Below are 23,041 nucleotides of genomic sequence, written 5' to 3'. Positions count from 1 at the left end.
TTTCGACCAGCATGACCGTTAATAAAGCCACCATGGGCCCTCGGGCAATAGCGCCGGGCAGTTGATCCGCTCGGACTTCTCCAGCGAGACCTGTGAATGCAAAGGCAAAGGGGAATAAGAGCCTAATTAAAAGGGAAAAATCCGAACACATATAATCAAATCTTACCCCCCCTCCGGGTGGGGGGGGGGGGTATTGGTGTTGATTCCAATGTCTTCCTCTTCGGCTGGCCAAGTTTTTCGCGGCTTCAATAACACCTTCCACAACTTTTCATGGGTGATGCAGAAGAAGCATTGTACAATAACCAGGTCAGCCGGACTGTAAGACCACATCGGAGCATGACAGGGGAGGAGACCGCAGTGTAGAATGACTTAAACTACATTATTGGTCAGCTTGATTTTCTTTTTCAGCAAAATGGAGATGCATCTTTGCAGCGCATCCACCTCAACAGCCTCCCCCCAATCGAGGGACTTCTCCATCCAATACACTAGTTGGGTGGGAGGACCGAATCTGAATTCAGGAGGTGCTTCCCACCTCATGTCGAGTGGGTCGGTGATGTAGAACCACTCATTTTGCCGCAGCTTGACCTGTCTATGAAGAAACCGTCCAACCATTGAACTAGGGGGAGCTTGCTAATCATTACTCCCCCGCAGTCTGCCTGCTCGCCATTGACTACCTACGGCTTGGCGTTGAGGACCTTCACCCTCAAGACAAAGTAGGGTTGGATATGTAAAAAGGTCTCGCATACAACAATAAAAGCCCAAATATACAAAAAATAGTGTTCGGAGGCAATCATGGAAATCCAACCCATGATAAAAAATTAGACCCCAATTAAAGAATTGAAAAGTCGTGCATAGTCTGGAACCACGACCATAGTAAGGGGAGCAACCCTCGCCGCTAAAAAGGCACCGAGCGTCGCCGGATGAAGGAGCAAATTAGCGGCGGAGGGATAGACGGGGCACTGAGGTGGGCAATTAGGTGGATTGGGAGGCGATGTGGATGTGATGGTGGCCGAAGGCCCAGGCGATCCATGATCCGGAGGAGCGCATATCTGGGTCGCTAGAATTGAAGGAACAAGGACGTCGATCAGCCCAAGGAGCTGGAAGGATACACAGGCCCGGAGTGCACCGGAATGGAAAACACACCGGGATGAATAACCCACCAAGGGCACCACCACGGCGATGTGGAGGCCCTGACAAGACAAACAAGCCGGAAGGAGCAGAACTCTCGGGGCTCGCCGGGCTTGGAGCCACCCCGGTCGGGCATGGCCGCATGACAGGATGCACGACCATGGCCACTCGACTGGAGTCGCCCCTCCTAGGGGTGTGTGGTGGTGGTGAGCAACCAAGTCCTGGTCGGCGTGCTGCAATGGGCATCTGCTGTCGGGCACCACCAGAAACCTCCAAGGATGCCACCTTGAGGGGGCGATCCGAAGCTCGTGAGGGGGGAGGGATGTGCCCGGCCGCCGAGGAGCTGTAACAGACCCGGGAACAAAGCTCCAGAACACTGCAGTCGCCCGAGGAAGCTCACATGAGCTAGATCTGACGGTTGGAGGTGGTGCTGAAAGAGAGGGAGGCGGGCGTGGGCGCGAGCCAGACGCCTCCTCGCCGCCCCCATCCTCTGTTGAGCTTTGCCTTTGGGCCTCCTCTGATGACAACGAGTGTGAAAGTGCATGTGGCACTTAATTTTTTTGGTGTGGTGACAATATAGTTATAGGAATAATATCACTTGCCAAAGTTTATCTAAGGATATTGGTTCAATGAAGTTTTTGACGATGGAGTTGTGTGACCACCCCCAATTCAAAAAGATCAAAGATGTGGTTTTTTCGGCGACTCAAAGGTTTTCGTCTTGGTTTGATTTGATTCTTAGGAAATACCATACTATCAAGAGGGGTGTTCATGGATTTGTATTGTCTGGGAATGCCTCCAAAACAAATACACTAGCCCTCCTACATCGTCCACCATCCACATTCCCTTGTGGTGTTGTGCCCGGGTACTTTGTTTGTTTCAAGAATGACTTTGTGGACACCCCGTGTGCACGGGGCACCGGTGCAGCAGCATGCTATACAAACGGTTTTAACCCCTTTCTTCGACTCAGTTTTAAACCGTCGCCTTGCCTCTGTGGGCGATATGGGGGGTCCATCCGACATGACACTGATAACCCGTCGGCGATAGTTATCGATGGTGCAGAAACTTTTTGGTGATTTTTTTGGACCAAAAGAAGGCCTGGAAGCATCGGGAGGAGGCTTGAAACCTCACGAGAGTAGCACCACACAACATGGCTCACCCAGGGGGTGGCTGCGCCCTGTTGCCTCGTGCCCCCTCGGCTGCATCGTTGTGTACCACTTCATCCTATAATTTACATTAATCCCGAAAACCCTAAGGAACACCCCTAAACACTTTTTCCGCTGCCGCAAGTCTCTATTCCACCATGAGTCCATGTGGAGCCCTTTTCCGGTGCCCTACCGGAGGGGGAATTGATCATTGAGGACTTGTACATCAACCTCGCAGCTCCCATGGTGATGTGTGAGTAGTCCACCACATACCTATGGGTCCATAGTTAGTACCTAGATCTCTCTCTCTCTCTCTCTCTCTCTCTCTCTCTCTCTCTCTCTCTTGATCTTCAATACAATGATCATCGCATCTTCGCTTTGATCTACCCGATGTAACTCTTTTGTGCGGTGCGTTTGTTGGTGTTCGGTGAATTGAGGGTTTATGTTCGAATTATGCATGATATATATTTAAGTTTACTCTGAATTCTAAACATGATTCTTATGTGCATGATCATCATAACTTCATAAATCTCTCTGATCTATGGATTTTGTTTGGCCAAGTAGATTGATCTTTCTTCAATGAGAGAGGTGTGTTGTAGTGGGTTCAATCTGACAGGTTTCTATAATCTCGGTGACAGAAGGGGACAAAGTTACATTTTTGTATTGTTGCCATTAAGGATAAAACGACGGGGTTGATTCATATTAATTGAGTTCTCTTTGTCTACATCATGTCATCGTTCTCCAAGAATTACTCTATTTACTTAATACTCTAGATGCATGCTGGATAGCAGTCGATGTGTGGAGTAATTGTAATAGGTGCAAGCAGGAGTCACCCTATTTTCTTATGGACGTGATGCCTATATGCACATGATCATCGCTGTGCATATGGCATAACTATCCGCTTTTCTATCAATTGCCCAGTAGTAATTTGTCTACCCACCATATGCTTGTTTTCATGAGAGATGCCACTAGGGAACACCATGGACCCCGGGTCTATTCACTTATAAATTTACAAATGCTACAATTTCCTCGTTGCCTTTAATTACTTGTTATTTACTTTTCACTTTGAAACTTTTAACCGCACTACTTACTTGCTTGCAAATAACGAGACAAGGGGATCGACAACCGTGTTGCGTGCATTTGGTGCAAGTGTTTGTTTATTTTCTGTGTAGTTGCTGAAGATGGGGGTTGGTTGTTACTCCTATTGGTTCGATAAACCATGGTTCTCTACTAAGGAAAATACTAAACTATATTGTGCTGCATCACCCCTTCCTGTTCACGGAAAACCCAACACAGATCACAAGCATCATGCCTCGGACTCCATCCTCCACCTCGCCTCGTTTATTACAATATGTGAGGCCTTCCTCCGCTGTAAGCCGCATTTTGTCGTGTGGCTGAAGTCAAGCCGAAGTCTAGTGACATCGAGCTCATAGAGTGTGGAGGAGGCATGGACCTTCATTGAGACGGTGAAGAAATGGCAACGCAAGTGGTTTTACATCAACGAGCCGCTTGCGCCTGGCCAAGCCAAAGTCCCGGTCTTTTTGACCGGGCCCCCGAAAAAGCTCAGGTCCTGGAGGGAGAAGGGCATCGCCTGGAGTAACCCTGAAGAGGTGGCAACCCTGATCAAGAAAATCAAGTGGTGGTCCACCGAGAAGAACCTGAGCTCCCCAACATGATAAACATCATGCTTAACCACCGAATTCTCCCTCTTCAACTTCTAGCCAGGCCGATGTGGCATCACAAATTCAGTAATGCGGGGGCTATCCTTAATTTCTTTCGTGCCGACTTGCTTGCCATGTGGACGTGACTACTCAGTGTAGACAAAGACAAGATCCACGATGAAGGACGAGACCTCGGTTTTGAGGTTGTCTATGGAGCCCCACCGGTATGTGTTCTAACAGACATATGTATTCTTTTGACTTTACATGACAGAACATTTTTTTGATAAGTCGCTTTGTTTGATATATGCAGAAATGGTCTAACAAGATGTAAGGAATGCGGTGCGCACCCCCCTCCATAGGAAGAGAGATCTCCTCTTCTCACGGTGCTCCTGATCGAGGAGGCACACATGGTAGTCCCCAAGAAGCTCAAGTTCCAGACGGGCAAGGCGGGTACTCATTGTCAAAAGACCTCGATTACCCGGTCCAAGGATACCCACACCTCCACCACCCATGAAGATGGGGGGATGAGGAGGTGGACATCCCTTGCTCTACAGGGAAAAGGAGTGGCGTTAGATGATGCTAAAGCCGAAGCGTGGCCTAGAGACTTAAGGAGGTTGAACAAGGCCTCGACCAAAGTCACTGGCAAGACGTTAGAGAAGATTGTACTCTCTGACGAGTTCGAAGACGTTTCCCTTGCTTTGGGGACAAAAAATAGCACCTCGAGGGTACATTACTATTCTCCACATCTTGCATTTCCTTAGATATTAGCAGGAATGAACTTATATAAGTATCCCATCTGTAGTCCATCGAAGGTGCTTCCAAGCGACTCCTTGATCGGTCTATCACCCGCCAGCGGGACCTCAGATCACTCCACTTGTCCGCCAACTCACGATGGTCTAGGGGAGGTTACCTCCTCTCGGATACCCATGTCGACCCAACTGGCGCATAGAGGTTCAGTTATCCTGACCGAGGGTGATACCTCGGTTCGACAAGGCCAAGAGAAAAAATCCCCGAGGTTGTCGAGAAGACTATGGGACAATCGTTTGCCTGGCCAGAGTGCGTCCCAGTTCCAATGCCGCGGTCGAAGACCCCTCCGCCCAGCACTCAAGTGCTTGGGTTTGAGGTCCTAAAACCCCCACTTTGTCCCCAAGGGAGGGATAGCAAGGGGTGGACTGAGGAGGTAGAGGAGGCCTTGAAGGACTCCACCCTCAAGGAAGAGCATCATGCCTTGATAGACACGACGCTACAAGGATTTTGATCCGTGGAGGCCGGATTGCACAAGGTCTTCAAGGGCCACGTTACAAGCTTCGAGGTAGGGAAACGCTTCCAGCCGACGCGCCGGTCAAATCGTTTGGCGGGTCGCACATGGTCCGCACGGCTGGCTGGCCAGGGTTGCAACATTTTTTCGTCCAGATTTGCTGGAACCACATCTAAATTTGCTACAACCGTTTCTCATTTTGATACAATTTGTCAATTAAAATATTTACATCCACGTTTGGTTGCAACTCGAGTTTGTTGGATTTTTTTGCTACAACCATCGTTTGATTTTTGTTACAACCGTGTTAATTTTTGCTACAACCGCTATCAGTTTTTGCTGCAACCATTCATTAAAAAAGTTGCATACATGTTGCTGAGAGTTACAACCCGAGTTCATCGGATTGTTTTGCTACAACCCACATTTTGTTTTTCTACCACGCATCATCAACGTCCTTTTTTCTACGACCACGTTGATATTTTTTGCTATAATAATATTTTTGTTGCAACCGTGGACGAAATTTGCTGCATCGTGGCCTAAATTTTCTGTATCAAGGGATTTTTGCTGCATGGAAGATCTAACGGTGCGGCCTGTGGATGTAACGACTGGGCTGCGACCGGTGCGAGCGCTCGGGCCGGCGCGCCGGCGCCGAGTACTACCCTTCGAGGTATCACTTTATCCTTATGCAAATAATTTTATTGTATGCATTTGATTTGCAAATCCGTAAATCCGTCTGTGGACATGTTATCATGGCCTTTCAAATGGCCTAGTTAGTGACTAGCCCCCGAACCCGAGGCTAGTTTCGAAGAACCAGGGCTGGGATCAAGAAGAGCCTTGCGTATAGGCCCCAAGACGTTGCCTAAAGCTCTCGTTCGAGGTGGAAAACTTAATCATGTGGCTAATGTGAAGATGTATTTACTGCAGGTTTTTACCTCGGTTCCAAGCTCTGCCTCCGAGGAGATAGCGGAGATGAATCGGAAGTTTGAGAGGTCTGAGAAGATTCTTGATCTAATGAACCAAAAGTTCAAGCAGTCTCAAGGTAATCGAGTCACTTCATGTTCTTGAATGTACTATAAATCACGAGAAGTGTATTTCATTTTTTATTGAATTAGTGGTTGATGCCGAAATGCTTGAATGACAGCGGCCTTGCCCGATCTTTAGAAACTCAAGGCCGAGCTTTAGAAGCTCAAGGCCGAGCTCAAGGAAGCTCGGCTAGAGGCGGAGGACGCCCCAGCTGCCGAGAAGGTTGATCAGGATAAGGATCAGGGCGACTCCTAGAGGCCGCGGAGACCCTGAAGGACATGTATGAAGCATATAATAAAATTGAGGTCGAGGGGATGCAAGAAAACGAGGAGCTCAAGAATCTTTAGCTTGCGGACTCCAAGATCTATACCGCTACTCGGTCCGACCGCCAGGAGCTCCATGAAGTTGTGCAAGTAGCCCGGGTAAGCCATATTTACTGAAGTATGTGTTTGGCAGCAAGGGGTGCGTCGAGCTCACCTAGCTTTGGCACTCCACTGAGGTATTTTCTGATCTTGCGAAGAGCATGGCGGACGCTATCCAAGACTTTGGCCAGCCAGAGGGCCACGAGGAAGAGAAGGCGTTAGGCTGACCATAGTAGGAGTAACTAAGGCAGTATCATTTACTTGGGACTAGCAAACATGCTGATGTGGCAGACAATTAAAGAAGAGAGAAAGAGAGTTAGAGTAACATAAGTAGATACCGTAACATGTTAAATGCTATGCTACTATGTGCAGGGGCGTACCCAGGTAGAGCTACCAGGGGTCACTGGACACCGGGTAAAAAATCATTTCTTTGGTATACTTCATGTATGTGTAGTGTGTGACATCCCTGAATTAAAACAAATGATGTGTATTATTTATGTGAGGACACCGGCTCAATTTCTTTCTAGGTCCGTCCCTGACTATGTGTCATGCATGTCAATAAATAAGGTCATCTATGATACTAATTTATGATACTATGCACTATGAAGGTATTATCATACAATAATATCATATGCATGATACTACTATATGATACTCCGACCAGCCTTATGGCAGTAGTTATTGGATGCTCTGTCATCACCACTGTTGAGTCATCAAACGAACTAGCTGACAAAGCTAGGCCATCACTGGAGGACCTATGTAGCACAAAACGGCCCACTGAAACTCTGCCCGACAGTCTATTCGGCCTCCTGGCCCGGGTGAGCGTCACTGGCCCGCAAGTGGATCATTGGAAGCAATCCACATGCTTAGAAGGAGCATGATGGGCGTATGCCTATCTGAACACGTACTTCCGAAGGGTTAAGGAGTTGGTCGTTGCTATGGGGTCTTCTCCACGGAAATAACACAGCACGAAGCAGTTCTATGCCATGGTGGAACGGGGCACCCGTACTACCGAGGCCCAGTGTCAAAAAGACACTTTGTATCAACTATAGTACTTCGGAGTGCCGAAGTACATGGGGTGTAATAATTATATTTTGTTTTAATGAGTATGCCATTTGATTTCCTCATATGTGTGCTTTATGTTAATTGAGTTTCCTCCTGTTTGACCATTTTTAACTGAAAGTTGCAAGTTGTGGGCTTCTGCCCCAATGTAGAGTATACAGAAGGTGTTCCTTGATGCAACTCTGACCCTTAGCCAACGTATAGGTACCCGAAGGCGGTTCATGCATTGTAGAAACTAGGCAATCGGACTATTACTGCTTTATTACTTTCACTTAGTCATAGGATTTTGACTGTGGGGGCTGATGATGAGCCTCCGGTGTGTGAAGTAGTCGACTGTAGGTAGCCGAGGTCGATGTCATTACCCACTTCAGCTTATGCAATGAATATGCCCTTCATTTAACATGGGAGACCTCTAATGACATGTTGGTTAACATGGTCTTCGGACTACCGACCAGATTTTGCTTACCCAGATAGTCAATTTCCGGCTTTCTCCATTGAGGCGCTCTGCCAATTGACTAGCAGCACAATTAAAGTGGTTCTCCCGTTACACGCTTTGTCAAATTTATACGAGAATGTAAGGGGTACACATAGGATCTATGCAACCAAACTATTGACTGAAATTTAGGTTCGAAACTCACGCATATAGTGCAACACCCGAGATGCCGAGCACTTCATACATGTTTTACTTGACTGGGAAAAAACCCGTTGGTACTTGTATCTTTAAGACATTCTCATAGCTCACAGGTAGTGCTTGAACAGAAATACATTGATAACCTTGAAGGGCATGATTTCTTTATTTAATAATTTCAAGCTTTACATGCCGACCTGCAATGAAAGAAACTAAAGATACAATTCGGTATGGAAAGTAAAGGAGTACATAAAAATAAAACATGATGAATATTATTATGGGGTTTATAAGCCTGGGCCGCTTCCCGGTGCACGTCTACGTCTCCATGCTGTTTGACCAACTTATGTTCGTTGACAGCGAAGACTGGCATGGACTGTGTGCGTATTTGGCCTCGCGTGTGCTGAAAGTGATTGTTCGCTGTGTCCCTTTAAGGGGTCTAGAAATGTCCATCGTTTGGTTAATGCCATGTGAGTATATGTTTTTTGGTTGGCTCTTAGACAGGGGTTTGCCAATATAAAATCTTAAAACTTTAGACATTCGTCGGTCGAGCCGATCCGACGTTTCCATAAGATATGCATCCTCGTGGCCGAAGGAATTTTTAGCGCAAAATTGTGCACCTTGGGGATGTAGTACCCCTTCCATGGGGAGAGCGCGAGGATCCCACACTCCTATTTAGGGTGTGGGGGTATGTGTTCGAGCTCGACTAGCGTGGCCCACGAACACTTTGAGGATCCCGGAGTGTATTTACCATCGTGGACCACATCCTTGGGTGCTTGCACCTCGTCTCCGAAGGCCGTGGTTTGCTGCTCTGTACACAGGGATTGTTTGGTGTTTCCCTTCAGCGTGATGACACCGCCATGTCCTGGTATTTTAAGCTTGAGGTAAGCATAATGCGGGACCGCATTGAAGCTAGCGAATGTTGTGCATCCTAGGAGCGTGTGATACTGACTTTAAAAGAAGACAATGTAGAAGATTACGTCCTCGCTCCTGAAGTTCCTAGGTGATCTAAAGACAACTTCTAGTGGCACAGTTCCTATACAACGAGCCTCAATGCCTGATATGACTCCTTTGAAGGTAGTGTTTCTCGGCTTGAACCGAGATGAGTCAATTCCCATCTCCCATGTCGTGTCCTCATAGATTAAGTTGAGGTACTCCCGTTGTCCATAAGGACGCGCGTCAGATGGAAACCATCAACTATTGGGTCTAGGACGAGTGCATTTGAACTGCCATGCCTGATGCTGGTTGGATGGTCAGATTTGTCAAATGTGACCGGGAAAGCCGACCATGGATTAAACTTCGGGGCGACTGGCTCTAACGTGTAGATGTCCCAAAGTGCATGCTTCTCTCCCTCTTGGGGATGTGGGTAACATAGATCATGTTTACCTCTGTTATCTCATTAGGAAAGTTCTTTCGGTCTCCATTATTAGGCTGCCAAAGTTCATCCACATCTTCACCGTGATTTTGGGTTTTTTTTGGACCTTCTGTCGCTACCTTGCTAGCTTGTCTAAAGACCCAACAATTCCTATTAGTGTTGATTGTTGTTTTGTCGTGGGAACCATGGATTTGGAATGGTCGATGGAGGATCGTGTCTATATTGGTAGGTCCATCGTTATTCCCTTTAAAGGATTTTCTCTTTGCTCCAGATCTGGGTATGGTGAACCCTGCATTGACTGCGACGTCCTCTGTGTCGCTCCTACCATTTTTATGCCTCCACTTGTTTTTATTGCGTTGAAGCTTGCGATTGCATCACGCGTCTCCGAGGTGCCCACCTCACCGTTGTGGTTGATTCATGCGAGTTTGCTTTCCTCTCTCGTGCAAAAGCGGGTCATTAGTGAAGTGAGGGATGACATGGTCGTCGGCCTGTCATGCCCGAGCTAGCGGGCAAGCCACTCATCTCGGATGTTATTTTTTAATTTGGTGATGGCTTCGGCATGAGAGCAATCTATGATCTGATTCTTTTTAGTGAGAATCATGTTCCAGAATTTCCGATCAGATTCACCTGGCTGCTAGATGACACGTTTGAGTTCATCAACATTTGGAGGATGGATGAAAGTACATTTGAAATTTTCCCTAAAAGAATATTCAAGGTCTTCCCATCTGTCGATGGAATGTGGAGGCAGGCTATTAAGCGAGTGCCAAGGCATCCCCTTTAGCAGCGATAGATATTTGATGGTATTGAGGTCATCTCCGTTTGCCATATGTATGTGAAGTAAACCCTTGATCCACACTGCTGGGTATGTTGTGCCATCATAGGGTTCTATGTTGATGGGCTTAAACATGTTTGGGAATTGATGTTCGATTACCCTGTCTATGAAACAGAACGGGTGGCTGGACCTTGGGATGGAGTAGTATCTTGTTGGAGGTCGGCGGAAATTGCTCGTCTGTGTGATATCGGGTGCAGTCGTTCTTGTCTAACCAGGCGCCGCAGCTGTCGAGCCCGGTGGGCGCACGTCCTCTGGGACTAGAAATGGACCAAGGAGGTGCTCGGCTTGCCTCGATCTAACGTCGAATTTCCTAAGGGTCTAGGTAATCAATGTAGTCTTTTCCATAATAGCGTAGCACCAGGCGGGTATTGACGTTGTCCCGCATTGGCCTATCTCGACCTCTAGGGGGATGGTCAGGCTTGTCGATAGTTAGTTCTTCATCATACTCCGACATCAGACGCCAGCATGTGAGGGATTTCCGCGTGCTATGGCGTCTGTCCTCGAGGTCTTGTTCGGCCGAGATTACTTTGACCCACTTATCATTTAGCGCATCCACATTTTCCTGTAGGTGTTGCTGCTTGCATTTCATGCTTCGAGCGGTGGCGATGAGGCACTGCCTGAAGCGCTCTTGTTCTAGGGGGTCTGTGGGAGAAGGTCCTCCTTCAGTATTGAAAGAAGTCGGTGCCTCGTGCTGGAGTGGACAATGCCCTATCGCTCGTCCGAATCCACTCGAGGGGGTGCATGAGGAGATGCTGAAGAAACTTCAAGTGGGCAACGGGAAGAGCCTAAAGTTTGAGGACTTCATGGAGATATTCATGGAGGAGGCCACCCGGATCGCCGACGACATCGACCTTGATACCTTCGTGCAGGCAGTGGAGTCTCCGTCCTCCGAGTGATCCTCGAAAAATACTCTTAAGCTTCAATTCGCCTCGGTATGCCGAGTGGTTTTATGCAACACTTTAAACTCTGAGTGAGCATTGGGCTTTCTCGCAAGCAACTTCTGTTTGAACTAAAGTGCGACTTTGTTTGCTTTGATTTGCATTTGGATTTTGCTACCCTTGTATGGATTTACTTTTACTCGGACAAAGACTGGTTCATGACCGAGTCCCCGAGCGTGGAGGTTCATCCTCACTCGGGAGTAGGGATGAAAACGGAGCAGAAACAGAGGGAATTGAGTGCTACCAAATTTGTTTTCATATTATTTTGCCGAAGCGGAAACGAATACAAAACCCCCGGAAATGAATGTGGAAACAGATACCACCAAAAATAGAGACAGAACAAATACGGATCGGACACGGAAACATAACTAGGTATTGTCCAGAAACTTAAAACTCAATGAGTCATGTAGAAATATATACAAAACCAAAAATATAATGAAATATTCCATTGCTAAAAATAATATGATTATGTTGACACCATAGCATAGTATAGTAGTAGTAGTACTAGACAATTGTTTATAGGATCTAGTTGAGTACAATGTGGTAATTGGGCCTCAAATGACCCATTATGATCATTGTGTGTTGTTTGATAGTTGGGCTACAAAGCAGCCATAAGCCTATACAAAAAATGGAAATTTCATATTGGAGGAAACGGAAAGTTCTGTTTCCACCTCTATTCCACCGGAAAACACTATTTCATTTTTGTTTCCATTTCCGCATAAAGTATTCCATTTCCATTTCCATTTTGCAAGTTTCCATTTACGTTTTCATATTTCCTCTCCATTTTCATTTTTCCTCCGGAAAAGTGGAAAGTTTCCACTCCATTTTCATCCCTACTCGGGAGACGTCATTCCTTAGACGAAAACGGATTTCTTTGCTTAAGGATGATCATTTTGTTCATCTTGGCGCCCAAATGGAGGTCCTGCCTTCATTCAGAACCGCTTTAACTTAGGCAAAGACTGGTTCACGGCTAAGCCCCCAAGTGGGGAGGTTTCCACGATCACCCGGGGTAGGGTTCACCTTAGGCGAAATAGGTTCGCTACCGAGATGATTGTTCTTTCAAACTCATCGATTGCCCTGTCCATCATGGCATCCGAATGGCGATATCACCGTCATTCGAAGACGCTTTAACTTAGGCGAAAACTGGTTCGCGGCTAAGCCCCAGAGCATGGACGCGATCCTCACTTGGGGCAGGTTTTACCCTAGGCGAGAATAGGTTCGCAGCTAGGAATGATTGTCGTATTTATCTTGGCACTCGAATGGAGGTCTTGCCTCTCACTTGGAACCCCTTTGACTTTGGCGAGGGGCGGTTCATGGCTAAGCCCCCGAGTGTGGAGGTTCCCACGGTCACTCAGGGTAGGGTTCAACTTAGGATAAGCAAGTTCGCTACAAAGAAATGATCGTCCTGTTCATCTTGGCGCCCGAATGGAGGTCTTACCTTCATTCGCAACCCCTCTAGCTTAAGCAAAAACTGGTTCGCAGCTAAGCCCCGAGTATGGAGGTTTCCACAATCACTCGGGGTAGGGTTCACCTTAGGCGAAAGAGGTTCGCTACCGAGATGATAGTTCTTGCGAACTCGGTGATGGTCCTGTCTGATGACCCACAAGTCTAGGGGATCTATCATAGTCCTTTCGATAAGTAAGAGTGTCGAACCCGACGAGGAGCAGAAGGAAATTACAAGCGGTTTTCGGTAAGGTATTATCTGCAAGCACTGAAATTATCGGTGACAGATAGTTTTGTGATAAGGTAATTCGTAACGGGTAGCAGCAAGGTGGCCCAATCCTTTTCGTAGCAAAGGACAAGCCTAGACAAACTCTTATATAAGGAAAAGCGCTGCCGAGGAAACATGGGAATTTATGTCAAGCTAGTTTTCATCATGCTCATATGATTCGCGTTCGTTACTTTGATAATTTGGTATGTGGGTGGACCCGTGCTTGGGTGCTGCCCTTACTTGGACAAACCTCCCACTTATTATTAACCTCTCTCGCAAGCATCCGCGACTACAAAAAAAGAATTAAGATAAATCTAACCATAGCATGAAACATATGGATCCAAATCAGCCCCTTACGAAGCAACGCATAAACTAGGGTTTAAGATTCTATCACTCTAGCAACCCATTATCTACTTATTACTTCCCAATTCCTTCCCCTAGGCCCAAATAATGGTGAAATATCATGTAGTCGACATTCACATGACACCACTAGAGGAGAGACAACATACATCTTAGCAAAATATCGAAGAATACCAAATTCACATGATTACTTATAACAAGACGTATCCCATGTCCTTAGGAACAAACATAATTACTCACACAGCATATTCATGTTCATAATTAGAGGAGTATTAATAATCATTGAGGATCTGAACATATAACCTTCCACCAAATAAACTAACTAGCATCAACTACAATGAGTAATCAACACTACTAGCAACCCACAGGTACCAATCTGAGGTTTTGAGACAAAGATCGGATACAAGAGATGAACTAGGGTTTGGAGAAGAGATGGTGCTGATGAACATGTTGATGGAGATTGACCCCCTCTCGATGAGAGGATTATTGGTGACGACGATGGCTTCGGTTTCCCCTCCGAGAGGGAAGTTTCCCCGGTGGAATAGCTTCGTTGGAGCTCTAAATTGGTTCTGTCGAAGTTCCGCCTCGAGATGGTACTTTCGCTTTGAAGGGGTCAACACTTCGGAAATATAGTATATTGGTCTTTGTATCTTGTGAGCTTTGCCTCATTCTTCCCGCTCCATGGTGAGTACGGTTCTAACCACTTGGCGAGTGGTAGGGATGTACAAGATCAAGGGCTGCTGGTTGCACGGAGCAGCCAACACCGGTTGCGTGGAAAGATGGTCGAATGAACGTGTGCCTCATCGGTCCACTTGATCCTTTCGGATTTCTTCAACAGTCGGTAGAGAGGCAAGTCCTTCTCACCAAATCGCGAGATAAACCGACCGAGGGCCACGAGGCAGACCGTAAGCCTTTGCACATCGTGAATGCGCTCCGGCCGTGTCATCTGGATGATGGCTCCGATCTTGTCTTGGTTAGCATCGATCCCTCACGTGGGAACGAGAAAACCGAGTAACTTACCAGCTGGTACACCGAAGGTGCACTTGGCCGGGTTGAGCTTGATCCCGAAGCTTGGCGAAGGTTTCGGCAAGGTCAGCCAGAAGGTCGGAACCTTTCCTGGACTTGACCATGATGTTGTCCATGTACGCTTCGACATTCCGACTAATTAGTCTCTGAACACATTTCTGAATCATACGTTGGAACGTAGCCCCAACGTTTTTGAGACCAAATGGCATCATAATGTAACTAAAACACCCGAGTGGGGTGATGAAGGCTGTTTTTATTTCCTCTGGTCCATACATTCGGATCTGGTGGTACCCCGAGTACGTGTCCAGGAACGACAAGCGCTCACATCTGGCAGCAGAATCCACGATTTGGTCTATGCGAGGCAAAGGGAAGTGGTCCTTCGGGCATTCCCGATTGAGGTGCTTGAAGTCAATACAAATTCGGAGTGTATTGTTCTTCTTTGGTACCAGGACCATGTTCGCCAACCACTCGGAGTGGTTGACCTCGTGGATGAAATCGACACCTAGGAGCCGAGCGATCTCCTCGCCGATCGCCTTGCACTACCCCATGGAGGAGCGACGCAGGTGCTCCTTGACGGGCTTGATCTTTCGGTCCACTCGAAGGCGATGATTAGCTAGCTCCCTGGGGATCCCCAGCATGTCACAAGGATTTCATGCCAAGATGTCCCGGTTCTCACGGAGGAACTGGATGAGCTCGACATCCTATTTGTCTCCGAGTGAAGTGGAGATGTTGGTTGCACAGGCACTCAGATCGGTAGGGTGGATCTGAACCTGCTTCGTCTCGCCAGACGACTGAAAAGTGGATTCAGTAGCTCGCCGCTTTGACTTGAGCAGATTCATGGCGTCCACTGCCTTCTTGTACCCATGCAGCTCGACTACAAGGACCTGCTCGTTGGCAATCTTAGAGCCTTGCTGGAGGCACTCTTCGGCAACCTTCCAATCGCCGGTCACCGTGATCATGCCCTTCGAACCTGTCATCGTAAGTTTAATATACACGTAACATGGGCATGCCATGAAACGTGCATAGGTGGGCCTACCCAGGATGGTGTGATAGGCGCTGCGAAAGTCGACCACCTGGAAGGTCAACCTCTCCTTGCGAAAAAAAATTTCGTTGCCGAATACCACGCTCAGACTGATCTTACTGAGTGACTCGGCTTTCTTCTCGGGGATGATCCCGTGGAACAGTATGTTGCTCTTGCTCAGCTGGGACAATGGGATGTCCATGGCCTTGAGTGTCCACGTAGATGATATTGAGGCCACTCCCTCCATCTAGAAGGACCTTCCGCAGTCGCACACCGTTGACTGCGGGGTCAACCACGTGTGCCTGCCTCTTGGAGGTGGCTATGTTGGCTGGGTGATCTGACTGGTCGAAGGTGAGGACGTTTTTGCCCAGTCGAGGTACTTTATGACACCTAGGGCTGCCATGTTTACCTCCCGATTGATGCCTTTCAATCGGCTCTTTCTCTCCACGTTGGCGAAGATCATGAGGGTCGCGTGAATGTTTGGATACACGGAGGCATCCGCTGGGTCGTCCTCTCTTCCTTGTCCTCGGAGGTCTCTATGCCCATCTCCTTCTGGAGCAGACGACAGTCGTGAGCTGTGTGTTTTGCGGGGATAGTCTCCCCTTCCTCGTCTTTGCGAGAATGGATTGGACATGGCTGGTCTAGGAGATTTCTCATCGCCTCGGTTTTCTTCTTGCCTGCCCAATCCTTCTTCTTCTTGGATTTGTTTTTGCCCTGTCCTAGGACAACAACTACTTCGGCATTACCTGATGGGTCGCCTTTTTTGCTTTTGCTTTTTCCTAGTGTTGCTCGACTAAGGGGCTTCGCTGGCTCAGCCCTTGCCACTCCGGAGGTGGTCTTCTTCCTCGCCATTCGCGTACCGATTGACGATCTCCATAGCCCTACGGAGAGAGAAGTCTCTCGATCGACCAACCTGGAGGATAATCTCTCGACACCGAGTGCCCGCATTAAAGGCACACATGGCCTGGTGCTCGGTGACGTTCTCAACGGTCTTGTGGAGAGTGGTCCACCGCTGAATGTACTCCCGGAGAGTCTCATTGGTCTTTTGGATGCAATGCTGCAACTCCGTCAATACGCCTGGACGTTTGTACGTGCCCTCGAATGTCTTAACGAACACTTGGCGAGATCACCCCAGCTGTGGGTGCTGCTGGGGGGCAGGTGGTTGAGCGAGGCCCTTGCGGACCCCTCGAAGATGAGTGCCAGGTGCTTCATTGCGACGTAGTCGTCACTGCCACTGATCTGGACGGTCACTCGGTAGTCTTCCAGCTAGGTCTCTAGCTTCAATTCGCCATTGAATTTGCCGATCCCCGTGGCCAACCGGTAGTTGGAGGGGATTTCGGCCTCTCGGATGTGTAGGCCGAAGCACTCGAGGTTGGACACTCTCCGGCCAGCTCGTGATCGATCGATCACCTACTGCATGATGATGGATTGAGCGTTGAACTCGGGGGCCCGATAGTCACCGCCCTCGTAAACTCACTGCCGATTGGGGCTTGGCTTGCAGTCATGAAGACAACGACCGAGTGAGCCACTCGCCTGAGGGGGTGAACTGCTTCGGTCTCGATGACCTTCCCTCCAGTCTCCATGCGGACCTCTCGGAAGACGAAGAGACCTTGGGCGTTGCATGTGCACGTGCGGGCTATGGGCCGACTGCATGGTGTCCGCCTAGAAAGACTTGCGTTGAACGCGGTGCCACGACCGTGACACTGCAGAGTTTTGTTGAAGGGTTGTCTTTAGCAGAGCTTGGATCTGCCGAATGCCTTCTCCGGCCGCGCTATCACTCGGCTGAATGGAAGTAGCGATCCGATTTGCAGCGGCCAGGTTCAGCAGAGGCGTCCGCATCACTTAGATGTGCTACATGCGGTCGTTCAGAAAAAAATGCCTACGACTAGAGCTTGGTTGGTCTCTCGCAGCCCGAGCATCGAGTGAGCGTTGGAGCCGCTCGAGGTGCTCGTGCTCGGCCAAGTTGGCCAATCGCGCGTTGTCCAGCGCGATCTCCTCCGAGGTATTCCTGGTGATGGGGGTGCGAAGGACTTGGTCGCTCCTCCGCCGTAGTTTATCACGCTGCTGCCTGGTGAGCGGCTGCGGAATATGGTGGTGAACGTCGCCGTGGCGATGCTCCTTGCCGTCATGCCCGAGAGAGTTCTAAGAGGAGTGGTCAGGGGTGTTTCCCATGTTGGTGTTGGCCATCTGAATCTCGGCTGCACCCCTGCCGCTGTCGCAGTCGGAGTCACCGAGTTACTCCTTGCTCGACGAAGGGAAGAGGCTGGCGGTGGGCTCATCAGAACTGAGCATGGCCACCTGTCCGGAGATGGCCTGGAGGACCATAGCATGCTTGATCCATCATTGCATCCACGAGCGTCCAGAGCGCTTGCGGCGGACGGCAGCGGTTCATGGCGATGCAGGGTCATACGGCGCTGATGGCTGCCGGATCAAGACTCTGTGCGCTACCATGCTGAAGTCTGACGAACGTCGCGCGGGGAGGGCGTCAGTGACGAACGTCGCGCGGGGAGGGCGTCAGTGTCCAGTGGTGCATCCTGCAGCCATGCCGAATTGTCGACAACAAAGCTAAGGGAACCGAAGAGGATCTCTCCACCGAGTGCCGTCATGAAGGCGAACGTGTGGAAAATCTCCAACTGCGTTGAATTTGCTAGAAGCGCTGCCCCACGATGGGCGCCAACTATCATGGGAATGATCCTGATAATAGTACCAGGGGTACGAACTAAGGGGCGAAGTCTAGCTAGGTGAAGTGGATGCACTCGAATTTACAAGTTCAGGCCCCACTCGAAAGTGGTAATAGACCTAGGTCTCGAGCCTAGCGGCTGGTGTTTTCTTATGGGGGGTGTAAAAGATTACAAGTGGTGAACCTTGAGCCGGTGCCCGGGAGTGTCTTATATAGTGGCTGCCACGACCGGCCGAGCACCATTACAAGGCAATAAATGCTAATAACTAAGGGAGTTACTAGAAATAGTGGCTTTAATTACAACATTACATGTAACGCAGGTATTCATGGGCCTTCACGCAGGTGTTTAAGTGCTTGGTCGTTGCAGTACCGCCAGTGTCCGTGCCTTCCTGTGGACCGAGTGTTGGGGAGCATGCGATGGCCGGAAAGCAGACCAAGTGACCTCACGTGGCCGAGTGAGAGCACGATGACCAAGTGAGGTTGAGTCCATTATGATGAGTTGTAGGACAGTGATGTCCTTACGAGTACTTAGGTGGTCCCTATGGAAACGGGTCCGTAGGCCTACCTCTTAAGTATAACCCCGTCACTCGGGTCGAGGCTTGACGGGGCATCGTACATAGTCACTACATGTGGGACTTATAGCATCATCGAGGTCTCTAGCTCGAGCACTTCAAAAGGGATCGGTTCAAGAGTCAATCCTCCGGTGCCAAGAAGCCCCTCCACTAGGACGGGTGTCCAGCTTGACAAGTCAAGTTCTACATAGGAATCGACAGTGTGTTCCAGACCTCCGCATGCCACGATATGATCCGAGGCATAGTTCTCGCTAGGGATGAGATGGTGATACGTTTCCGTCGTATCTACTTTTCCAAACTATTTTGCCCTTGTTTTGGACTCTAATTTGCATGATTTGAATGGAACTAACCCGGACTGACGCTGTTTGCAGCAGAACTGCCATGGTGTCGTTTTTGTGCAGAAATAAAAGTTCTTGGAACGTCCTGAAAATTTACGGAGATTTTTTCTGGAATAAAAGAAAAATACCTGCGCAAAGATCCATCGGAGGGGGCGTGCAAGTGGGCCACAAGCCCACAGGCCGCGACCACCCCCTATGGTCGCGCCAAGTAGGCTTGTGGGGCCCACGTGGCACCAGCGCCCCGAATCTCAGCTCTATAGCTTCCGTTTCGCCTGAAAAAAAATCAGAGAGAAGGTTTCATCGCGTTTTGCGATACGGAGGCGCCGCCACATCGTGTTCTTCATCTGGAGGGCAGATCTGGAGTCCGTTTCGGGATCCGGAGAGGGGAAATCGTCGCCATCGTCATCATCACCCTTTCTCCATCGAGAATTCCATGATGCTCTTCATCGTTCGTGAGTAATCTCATCGTAGGCTTGCTGGACGGTGATGACTTGGGTAAGATCTATCATGTAATCGAGTTAGTTCTTGACGGGGATTGATCCCTAGTATCCACTATGTTCTAGATTGAGGTTGCTACTACTTGGCTATGCTTAATTCTTGTCACTAGGGCCCGAGTGCCATGATTTCAGATCTGAACCTATTATGTTGTCGCCAATATATGTGTGTTTTAGATCCCATCTTGCAAGTTGTAGTCACCTACTATGTGTTATGACCCAGCAACCCCGGAGTGACAATAGTCGGAACCACTCCCGGAGATGACCATAGTATGAGGAGTTCATGTATTCATCGCGTGTTAATGCGTTGGTCCGGTTCTTTATTAAAAGGAGAACCTTTATATCCCGTAGTTTCCATTAGGATCCCGCTGCCATGGGAGGAATGGACAATAGATGTCATGCAAGTTCTTTTCCCTGAGCACGTATGACTACATACGGAATACATGCCTACATTAGATTGACAAACGGGAGCTAGTTCTTATCTCTCCGTGTTACAGCTGTTACATGATGAATCACATCCGTCATACTCATCCATCACCGATCCACTGCCTACAAGTATTTTACTACTGGTCCTCGCTACATTACTTTGCCTAGGATTGTCCCTTGCTACCAAAGGGATTGGGCCACTTTGCTGCTGCTGTCACTACTGCTGTTACTTGTTACTTTGCTGCTGCTGTCACTACTGCTGTTACTTGTTACTTTGATGCTGCTGCTACTACTGTTCCTTACTACTCTGCTGTTACTTGTTGCAAGACTTTGTTGTCGCCGACATCCCGTCAACAAGGCTTTTTTCTGGCACCGTTGCTATCATACTACCTTGCTATTGATACTTTGACTGCAGACACTAATCTTTTAGGTGTGGTTGAATTGACAACTCTGGTGCTAATACTTGAGAATATTCTTTCGCTTCCCCTTGAGTCGAATCAATAAATTTGGGTTGAATACTCTACCCTCGAAAACTGCTGCGAGCCCAAACGCTTGTGGGACATCAATGCTTTTTCTCGCGCCGTTGCCGGGGAGGCACAACTATATTCTCTGAGTCACTTGGGATTGACGTCTGCTGATCACTATGAGGAATCGGAAAGATCCAAGAACTAAAATCTTGCCTTCCACTATGAGGAGAGGTAAGGAACTGCCATCTAGCTGTGCACTTGATTCACCTTCAGTTTTGAGTAAGTTTGCGACTTCGCCTCCTGCTAGAAATCTTGATATGCCGCCTGTGCTTGATGATGCTACTTCTGCTGCCCATGATGCTTATGATGCTATGCTTGATACTATGCCTGATGATGCTATGCTTGATACTATGCCTGATGATGCTATGCTTGATACTATGCCTCATACTGCTTTTCCACTAGGTGCCCTTGATGCACAAATTGCTAGAGTTGCTGCTAGATGTGATGATACTTCTGAAACTGCTGATACTATTGAAGTAGAACCTGCTACTTTGCCTGATATGCCTGATACGCGCTATGTTATGGAGGGAGAGATAGCTGAGGACTTTCTTGCGTGTCAGGATAGCTATGATGTTGAGAAACTTTTGTGCAAGTGGAAAGAAAAATCTCTGAACGCTAGGATGAAATACGACTCGAAGTTTGCCACTTCACCTATCTTTGTGACCGATAAGGATTATGAATTCTCTGTCGACCCTGAGTTAATCACTCTGGTTGAATCTGATCCTTTTCACGATTATGAGTCTGAAACGGTTGTAGCCCATCTTACCAAACTGCACGATATAGCCACCCTATTCACTAGTGAGGAAAACATCCGCCACTACTATATGCTCAAGCTGTTTCCTTTCTCGCTAAAGGATGATGCTAAGACCTGGTTCACTTCTCTTGCTCCTGGTTGTGTGCGTAGCCCCCAGGATATGGTCTACTACTTCTCTGAAAAATATTTCCCTGCCCATAAGAAGCAAGCTGCCTTGCAAGAAATATAAAACTTTGCTCAAGCTGAGGAAGAGAGTCTCCCACAAGCTTGGGGGGAGGCTTATCCAGCTACTCAATGCTTTGCCTGATCACCCTCCTGAGAAGAATGAAATACTTGATATCTTCTATAATGGACTTACCAATGCTTCCAAAGACCATCTAGATAGTTGTGCCGGTAGTGTTTTTAGGGAACGAACCGTAGAGCAAGCTGAGATTCTATTGAATAACATCTTGTGCAATGAGAATGCTTGGACTATTCCCGAACCACCTCCTAAGCCAACTCCGAAGAAAAGAGGTATTCTATTCCTCAGTCCCGAAGATATGCAAGAAGCCAAGAAATCTATGCGAGAGAAAGGCATTAAATCTGAAGATGTCAACAATCTACCACCTATCAAAGAGATCCATGGTCTCGATAACCCAATACAGGTAGTAGAAGTAAATTCTCTGCGTAGGTTTGATGAGAGTGATATTCCTTTTGATAAACCTGCTAGCTTATGCACGGATGAATTTGATAACCTCGTTGCCAAACAACAGAGTTTCAATGATTATGTTAGCACACAATTGGAAAAGAATGCTCGTATGCTTAGTCATTTAAGTGCTTGTGTGGACAGAAATGTCAATGATCTTAAGCTTCTGAGTAAACATGCCTCTATGGTTACTGCTCAGGTAGAACAAGTACTTAAAGCTCAAAATGACTTGCTCAACGAGTTGAATGACAATTCTGTCAGGGTCGTTACTAGAGGCGGTAGAATGACCCAGGAACCTGTGTATCCTGAGGGTCATCCGAAGAGAATTGAACAAGATTCTCAAGGAGTTAGCACTGATGAACCTAATCATCCTAGAAAGAAGAAGAAAGATCATAGGAACCTGCATGCTAGCAACCCTGTTGCTGCTACCCTTGAGAGTCCAAACGATGCCTCTGTCTGTGATGCTGAAACACAATCTGGTGATGAACATGAGCCTAATGATGATATAATAGTGATGTTCATGTTGATGCTCAGCCTAACAATGAAAAGGATGTGGAGATTGAACCTAGTGTTGATCTTGATAACCCACAGCATAAGAATGAGAGATACGATAAGAATGACTTCACTACTAGGAAGCATGGTAAAGAAAGGGAACCATGGGTTCAGAAACCCATGCCCTTTCCTCCCAAACCATCCAAGAAAAAGGATGATGAGGATTTTGAGCGCTTCGTTGAGATGATCAGACCTATATTTCTATAGATGCATTTGACGGATATGCTCAAGATGTCTCTGTATGCTAAGTACATGAAAGATATTGTGACTAATAAGAGGAGGATACCTGATCTTGAGATCTCCGCCATTCTCGCTAACTACACTTTCAAGGGTGGAACTCCTAAGAAACTAGGTGATCCCAGTGTGCCCACTATACCTTGCTCCATTAAAGGTAACTACATTAGAACTGCTTTATGCGACCTTGGAGCCGGTGTTAGTGTTATGCCTCTCTCTCTTTATCATAGACTTGAACTGGATAAGTTGACACCCTCT

Source organism: Hordeum vulgare, chromosome 7H, assembly GCF_904849725.1.
Source record: "Hordeum vulgare subsp. vulgare chromosome 7H, MorexV3_pseudomolecules_assembly, whole genome shotgun sequence".
NCBI lineage: Eukaryota > Viridiplantae > Streptophyta > Magnoliopsida > Poales > Poaceae > Hordeum > Hordeum vulgare.
Note: the sequence above shows the minus strand (reverse complement) of the source record.